Raw genomic sequence first — 8,543 nt, 5'->3', positions numbered from 1 at the left:
TGTTTTCTTAAAAACGAAAGAAGCTTAGAAATTTCTTTTTTCCTTTTGATTAGGTGAAAAAGACACTTCATAGGACTTTGAAGACTTCACTTCAAATTTAAGGATGGCTAATTGGACAGAAGCTTTTTTCTCTGTTTGTTATTTTTCCTTTTTTTCCCCAACACTGCGACAGAAGCCATCCTGCTGATTTTTATGCCTCCAAGGGTAGCTGAGCTGTCTTGGGTGTGTTATAGGCCTCCAAGAGCTCATGAGACCTGGCTCAAGGAGGCTCCTATAACCCTGGTGCAGCCAGCCACTGGACCTGGAGTGTTCAAGGGAGCTGGGCTGGAGGGTCCAGGCACTCAGGAAGGGATGTGGGATGCAGGATCCCCATCCAAACCACAGCAGAGATCCCAACCTACCAAGAACAACCAAGAAACTGGGAAGAACATCCATTGCTTCTAAAGGAAAGTGAAGTTTGTGGGGTGGATGTATTGGGAAACTCTGCTTTGCTCTGCTGAATTTGCCTTTAAGGATGTTGTCATCCTGCAAACTGCTGAAAAGTGTTTAGTTGAAGGTTTTGTGCTTGTTTTTTTCACTGTGCCTGGAAAAAAGGAGAGGCCAGACAGGCTGATGCACATCAGCAGAGATGCCAAAGCCTGGCTGTTCCCTGCAGCACTTTTTTTTTGTGCAAAGCATCAAAAAAGGTGAGTGAGAGTGGAGTGGTGGGCCCTCACAGCCAGGGACACAGCTCATTTTGGGATCTGCTTCATTAGCAGCATGCTTCATTAGGCCTTCATTAAAGCCCTCCCTTGCTCTCTCCAGGACCAGCCTGCTTAGCAGGAGGGTTTACTGCTTCACAGGGCTTTTTCTTCACAAAAATGTGCAGCAAAATTCACCCCTCCACAGCCCCGTGGAAATATTTGTCTGCATTTGCTTCTGATTCCAGACAAATTCAGACCTAAGTGTTGGGAAGGATGAAAGTTTGGACAAGAAGATCTCACAGATGTGTGTGCCTGGCAGAAAGATTTTTGAATGTAGAGTCTGATGAAGGAATAGAGATGGGAGCAAGTTTTGATACAGAAGAAAAGAATTGCTGAGCCAGTCTCACTGGATAACCAAGGAGGCAAAGGGTGTGTTGGTTAGAAGGGGTTTTTATGGCTCAGAGCAAAGGATAAACCCACCCCAAACAAGAAGATGTTTGTACCCAGCAGAAAGAGAGCACAGGCAAACAAGGCAGCAAATGTGGCAAGCAGAAAAAAGGTCTCAGAATTTCCCACTGCAAGAAAACTGAAAAACAACTTCTAGCTAAAACTGTAATGTACTGACTTTTAGTGATTGGAGAACAGTAACATGAATATGGTAATTACAGGAGTTATGATAGGCTGTAGATAATAGTTAAGGTGTAGATTGGTTCTGCTGTATGGAGATGCTCAGCAAAGAAAAGTCTATAATGCATTGTCGCCAAAAGAAAAGTCTATAATGCACTGTAACCAAACCCAAAGGGTCTCCAGGGCTGCCTGCAGCTGGAGCTGACAGCTGTGGGCACAGCTCTGTCACCCACAGCCCTGGATTGCTGTAACTCTTGGATGGAATAAACTGCATTTTGGAGAGCCCCTGCAGTCCCACATCCCGCATTTCAGGTCTTACACCTAAGGACCAGTCTGTGAGAGATGGCCCCTGAAATGTGATGCAAATGCTGTAAAATGGGATGGGAAATGCTGCCCCTTCCCTCCTCCCTCCTCTCCTTGGCACGGGGCTGGGGATTGCTCAACCCCTTGGAGCTGTGTGCAGCACAGAGCTCTGCAGGAGCACGCAGTGAAGGGAATCATCTGCAGCCCAGGAGAGATAAGGACGTGCACAAGCCCTGGGACTGTGTGAGAGTCAGCACAACAAATCTGGAGACACCTTCACACAGATGAGTTTGTAGTAAACATGTGCCCTTCCAAATGGACTGGAAAAAAAAGTCATGGCAGCCTTTCCCCCACCCCCGCCAGGATGAATTCCCTAAATGGGAAGGAAGGGAGTGAGAAAGTTGGAGTTTGAAAAGTTCAATTGTTCCTGAAAACAAGAATAGCTTCATGGTTTTTTTTTTTTTCCTTAAAAAAAAATAAAAATAAAACAAGCTGATTCATGAACCTTCGTCCCCATCCCTTTTTATTTCCATTTTGGACTGTGCCAGCTCAGGTCTTCTCTGTGCTGCAAGATGCATGCAGCACGTTGGAAAAAAAAATGTCATTGCAAAGAAATAGCTCTTCTCCAATTGCCTGTACCAGATATGGCAATGTGGATCCAGACTGAATGAATTAAGCTTTTATTTTGGAACTTTTAGGGCAGGAAAGCAGCTACATTGTCTGTTCTAATGAGGCCAATGCTCCCTGCAGACTTTCCTTGTCATTGAGGCCCTTTCTTTTGTCCCAGTCCTGACAGATTTCCAGTGTATTTTTCACTTAGTCCTTGTGAATACATGATAGGGCTGGAGAACCCCAGAGCTGGTCAGAAAAATGCCAGCTGAGAAATGTCTGGGGCCTTCATGAACTTCATTAGGGCTACAGGGCTCTCTGCAATTCAGAATGGACAATTTCCATTACCTTTCATGCAGAATTTGGGCTCCACAGAACTGTAAATTTCACCCAGTGGCTTTTAGTTCTATCCCAATTATTTGCTAAGTGCTGTTTGTTAAGAAGTCATCTGGTCTTTATTTAAAGGCTAGGAAATTAATTGAAACTGATGGAGGACTTCCACAAATGACAAACTCCATCAAACTCATCGGTTTCAGCCCGATTGAAACAATGCTTCAGAAGTTTTTTGGCCTAATGTTTGTTTTTATGGATAAGTTAGGGGAGAATGAATGGCCTCTTTTGTGAAGTCCTGCCTCAGACTGTGGTGCTGTACAGCCAGGTTTTCATTATAATTGCTTTTTATGCTGCAAGTCAGTCACTAATTCAACATAAACTCAACATAACAGGAGTTTCAAATGTGTCCAAAGCGAGTTCTTAAATACTGATCTAAACTCATTATGAGCATGAACTGGCGTAGAGTTTTAGCCGTGTAAGTTCAAAAATAAATTAAGCCAATAAATGAAGTGTGGGAATTAAATGGCACATCCTGACTCAGTTTTCATTCATTCTTTTGCTCATTAGCCTCAGTGCGTGTGTTTTTCCCTCTCTCTGTGAGGGGAAAAATGTTGGACAGGCCTGGTGGGAGAAAGCAGAGCAGCAGTTGTGACTCTGCTGTCCTTCAGGAAGGTCACAGGACTAAACCATGGCTCTGCTCAGTCAGAATCTGACTGTGTCTCACCAAATTTGTGTTCCAGCCACAGATTCTGAACATCAGTAACTCAAACTTGTCCTGTGCAGGGTAAATGTGGTGACAGAAAACACAGGGCTTCAAAGCCACCTGGGTGGTGTCATCTGGCAACCACAATTACCAGTTTTATTCCCAAATTCCCCTCCTATAAATAAAAAAAAAAAGTGATTTCAGGGCCAGTTTGGAGGATGTCAGAGTGCTGGGGGCAGTGGTGATCTTGCTTTGAAGGGTGCCCAGAGCAGCTGTGGCTGCCCCTGGATCCATGGAAATGTCCAAGGCCAGGCTGGACACTGGGGCTGGGAGCACCTGGGACAGGGGCAGGTGTCCCTGCCGTGGCAGGGGGTGGGACAAAATGAGATTTATTGTCCTTTCCAACCCAAACCATTCTGTGGTTCCGTGGCTTGTGTTTGTCTCGTGAGAACTCCTGCGACCCAAATCTTTTGGCTGGTTGGGTGAAGAAGGTGCAGTCAACAAAATCATTGTGTTGATGCTTCCAACCTAAAGAAAACTGGAGGTAAAACAGGTTAGGAGTCAAAGTATGGAGACAGAAATGTAAGGATCCTGGACTCCCCAGACCTCGAGCTCAAAATAAATGTGCGAAACTGGCCTCTGGTTTCTCCTTCCTTACCAGAAAAGATATCTGCTTGGCCCTTTGGACCCTAAGGATGAGTCGTTCCTTCCTTGTGTTCTGATAAATCAGAGAGAAACAGGCAAAAAAGGAATCTCTGACTGCTAAAGCACACTACAGAATCAGCCTGTTTTATTTTTCCAGTGTGGAAACATCATTGAAAGGCATTTTTCTTTCAATTGATTGGGGCAGTGTTTTCCTCGTGTCTAGATCTGACTTCCTGAGCAGAAGACATACTTTTACAGAACGCTGTTCATTTAAACTTAGGGAAAAAAAAAGGGGGCAGGGGAGGGAGGGGGTCAGAGAAAATATTTTCTCCCTTAGCTTCTAAAAAATATAATATTTTCTGTATTTTTTGATTTTGGCAAAGACTGCAGTGTATGCCAGCCAGAAAGTAAGTAAAATACAGTCAAAGGCTGCCCTTGTCCACATGTTTGAAATGGACTACCAAAAATGCATCATTTTTTCCAACATTTTTGTTGGGTGGAGCGCGGAAGGTGATTCCCCCTTCACACCCTAACATAAATATTTATACAGAACAGCTCTAGCCTAACCTGAAAGGAAAATTCTGAGAGCGCTTCAGAAGGCCTGTGGCAGGAAATAAAACCCTAAAACAATTTCCATTAAATTTTCTGGCTCCTGGACACGATGCCGTGGGCTTGGCACACGCCGTGGGTTTGGAGTCGAACAAACGGCCCCACAGAAAACCCTGAGGTTTCCTTTGACTACATCCTCACAAACTGTCTCTGTTACTCACCAGCCACTGGAAAAGGAGAGGAGGAAACGCTCTACTGCCTTGGGAGAGCACTTTAAATAAGCCTGCTGTCCTTGCCCACCTCCTCCTCGCTGAAAAGCAGAAGAATAGTGAAAGGACACCCTATCCAAGGGGGAAAAAATTGCACAGCACCACAGACACAAAGGGGATGTATAAGGGATCACAGGACAGGCACTTGCTTCAAGAATAAAAGGGCCTTTTGTAACAGGATTGTAAGGTTTGGGTTTGCTGCATATCGCCCAGCTCTTGCTGTGCCATCCCCTCCTAAGCCAGCAAAGGGGAAAAAACAAACAGGAACGTGCCCCTCAAGTGTTCACCTTATACTAATTAATTCTTGCATTAAGCCAAATTGTAGAATGTCTTTTCCCAGTATAATACTGCTGATGGGGAGGAAGTATTCAGGAAGGCCACATTATCAGCAAGGATAATTTTCTGTACTTTTTACACGATGGTTTTTGTGTTGAGGGATCTCCAAGCACTCTGTAATTGTTAACCTAAGGTGAGAAATGTCCCCGTCACTGGGATGAAGCATGATGTCTGGATGAGCGCCAAAAATGCACATCTCACTCCTCATGTTATGTATCTTTAGCAACTTTCAGCTTGGGGAAACACAAATAAACAAATAAATGCATTTACAGTGTGTTGTAAATAAAAACTTCTTCATCTGAGTTGAGCACTGGAGTTAGACCTGTCCCTGGTTTGGGTTAAGCCTCATAATTATCCTGTGGCCACTTTGCCAGTGCCTCAGCTGGAGCTTTCTCTGCTGTGGGAGGACAGAGCTGAGGCTGGAGCACAATCCCTGCCCTGGGTTTACCCTTCTTGCACATTCTTGCCCTTCTTTTACCCTTCTTGCCCTGGGACCAGCCCTGGTGATGTCCTGGTTTAAAACTAAGGACACAAATCTAATGCATCATTTACCTGAAAGTGGACAGAAGCATCCTTTAAAACAGTAAATTTTGGCTTTGTTCTGCAGGGGAACTCCTGTTTTTCACTGTGTTCCCATCATGCAGGCACTCTGACTTAACCACTCCTGGTTAAGCACCTGAGAAAGCGAGGAGTAAAGGAATTAAGGCCTCACTGCTCATCCTGACATCACCATCACAGCTGAGGTCACTATTTTGATGGTGGCCCTATAAGGTGGACACAAGTCCCAGAAGAGTTTGGCAAAAAAATCTGTAATTCTAGGCAAACTTTTATATAAAGAAACAAATAAACAAATAAATAAATTTATTTATTTATTTATTTATCCAATACATATATATTATATAAATATAATATATAAGATATATAAATATATAAAAATATATTTCTATATTTATCTATATTTACTTATATTTATATATTATATAAATAATATATTATTTATAAATAATTATACATATAATATATAAATAATATATCTTATATATTATATATACATGTATATATAATATATAATATATATAACAATATATCATATTGAAATATATATAAATAATAGACAAGATTATATACATAAATAATATATAATATATCAATATATATTATAGATTATTTATATTTATTATATATAAATATATTTTATATAAATAATATATGATATTAATATAGAAATATCTTTATATGTTTACATACATTATTTATATTTATAATGATAATATATAATATATATTTAATAGATTGTCATTTTAATATATTCTATTTAAACTGAATTTAAATATAATCCTCTATATTTAGCCCAGTGCCAAGGATTTTAATGCCAAATAAAATTATAGCAACACTGTAGGAAAATGTCTTAACAAAACCCACAGCTTAGTGGGCTGTAATAATGAGATGAGAGGTGTTTGTTCCCAGCATTTTGGGACCCTTCTTCTGCGTGAGCTGGTTTGGGGTGAGTGGGGAGGATGGGGCAGCACCAATCCCTCTCTGAGTTCCCTGCATGTGCTGAAGCACCACTCTGCAGTTAGCTCTTCCTCTCAGAAACCCAGAGTCCAGCCTATCTGCTTTAATCAGCCCTAAATTGCTCAGTGTAATTAGCCAATTAGCAGCTGTCAGCGAGCCCTAAATCATCCCTCCCTATCTGAGATCTCTGTAAGCTGCAAGAATCCCTGGGTGTTCACATCCCAAAAGGAGGCGACGCCTTTTATTCCATCTGGAGGTTTGTGTTCAGATTGTGAATCTGCACTGCCATTACCCAGGGAAATGAAGCAGAATCCCTCCTCAGGACCCCTGGAGATAGGATGAAAAGCAATGTTAGCCTGGAAGAGGTGCAAAGCGGCTGCTTCTGTTCACCATAGCTCATTAAAATTGCTTTTTGAGCACTTAAACCTCAAATACTTCATTTTCTGGCTGAAAATCTCAATGGTCCATCCAGGACCTGTAGAAACGTCCAGTGGGAGTGATTTTGGGATAGAAGTGTGGCTCTGGGGGTGTTGCTGGACAAGTGGGCAGTGAAAATGTGACCCTTGCAGTGTCTCTTAGGTTTTATCTGATGGTTTTCTCCAGCTGGGCGGGCACTGCCTTGGCTGCATCCGTGCTAAAGGTGTGAATAATTTCTGGTGGAGCAGAAATACCTCAGAGTCCTTGGTTTTCTTTCACTCAGTGAGTTAGGTCACAGCTTCAGAGGGAAAAAAATAATTAAAAATTAAATACACACACAGTTTTAGATTTTTAATGCTTATAAATAGGCATTTACCAAATGGAGGGAGAATCCTTGAACAGCAGAGCAAATTTTACAACTTTAGGGCAAATAGTTGCAGCAGGTTTTTTTGTACTGAAGAGTTCTGATTAATAAAGCTTTGCTTTGCATTTGGGAGATGTGGTGGATTTATTAATGTGGACTTTTAATCCCTGCCATGCTGGAAATATTGCACAGTGCTGTTCAGATATTTGATCTCAGAGTTCTCCTTCATAAATCTAAGTCACATTTCCTGGACATAATTTTAGCCTGCTAAAAAAGATTCAGGCAAAGGCTTTGATAAAAGTGTTTATGTTTTAGGATATGGCTTTAGATGGACTTCTGTGTGAAAGCTGGACTGGAATGATTTCTTAATTTGTAATGGAAATGAAATTTAGAAAGCTATGCAAGAGCAGATGTGAATTGCTGATTGGTCAGGGCCTCCTCTTCCCACTGACATGCATAAATTTTGTCACAAGGCAGACTACTAGGTGTGTGGCATTCACATCCTCTGAAAAAATCCCTTCACCCAGGATTTTCCTCCTGGGAAGCTGAGGAGCCTTAGAGAAAATGAAAACAATTCCTATCTCATTTGCTTCTCCTGTGTTGTGCTCATGTGGAATGTGTTTGGAGGTTGTTTACCCACAGGTTCCATTGGATCCTGGTGTGAATTATTTTGACTCATTGGCCAATCAGTGCCAAGCTGTGTTGGGGCTCTGGAGAGGGTCACGAGTTTGCATTATTATCTTTTCAGCATTGTGTAAGTATCCTTTCTGTATTCTTCAGTATAGCATAGTATTCTTTAATATAATATAGTATCATAAAATAATAAATTAACTTCTGAGAGCATGGAGTCAGATTCATCATTCCTTCCTTCATCGGGGCACCCCACAAATGCAATATAGGTGCACCCAAATCATGGTTCTGTGGTGATTGTGGGGTGCCAGGTCTCACAATTTTTGCTGAAACAGCCTCTGAGCAGAGGACTTTTCTGCAGGAGGCTGAGCTGGGAGTGGCTGCACTCAGAGGCTGCCCCGCAGCAGCTGCACTGAGCAATATCCTGGATATGCACTGGGTGAAGCTTGACAAGTCCAGATGTGACCCCAAAATCTCATTTATATTTTTCTTGAAGTCAGACAAGAGTTTGGCTTGAAAGAAACCTGTATCCAGTCCACTCCCTGCCATGGCAGGGGCAC

This window comes from Camarhynchus parvulus, chromosome Z (genome assembly GCF_901933205.1).
Source record: "Camarhynchus parvulus chromosome Z, STF_HiC, whole genome shotgun sequence".
Lineage (NCBI taxonomy): Eukaryota > Metazoa > Chordata > Aves > Passeriformes > Thraupidae > Camarhynchus > Camarhynchus parvulus.
The sequence above is the reverse complement of the archived record's forward strand: the minus strand, read 5'-3'. Positions refer to the sequence as shown.